Raw genomic sequence first — 389 nt, 5'->3', positions numbered from 1 at the left:
CTGGCACCGCCGCCAAATGAGCCATCTTGCTCAACCGGTCGACGAATACCACGACACCTGTGTTGCCTGCCGAATCTTTCGGCAGGTCAAACACATAGTTTAAACCTATGGACCTCCAGCACCCAGTGGGTACCGGTAAGCTGGCCAGCGGCACAATCGCATTTGGAGCGGGTTTGTCCGTTGACACGTCTCACACGTGCGCACATAGGTGCTCGTCCATCTGTACAACTTGGGCCGCCAAAAGTGGTGACTCACAAAAATGTACGTTTACTCACGACCGAGATGACCAGTGAGTGGCGTATCGTGAGCCTCATAGAGGATGCGGTATTTCAAATCCTCATCATGAGGAATTACAATTCGTGGTGTGTCCGTTTAATCGGTGCTATGGT

The sequence above is a fragment of the Plasmopara halstedii genome (genome assembly GCF_900000015.1).
Source record: "Plasmopara halstedii genome assembly, contig: Scaffold_323, whole genome shotgun sequence".
Classification (NCBI taxonomy): Eukaryota; Oomycota; class Peronosporomycetes; order Peronosporales; family Peronosporaceae; genus Plasmopara; species Plasmopara halstedii.
Note: the sequence above shows the minus strand (reverse complement) of the source record.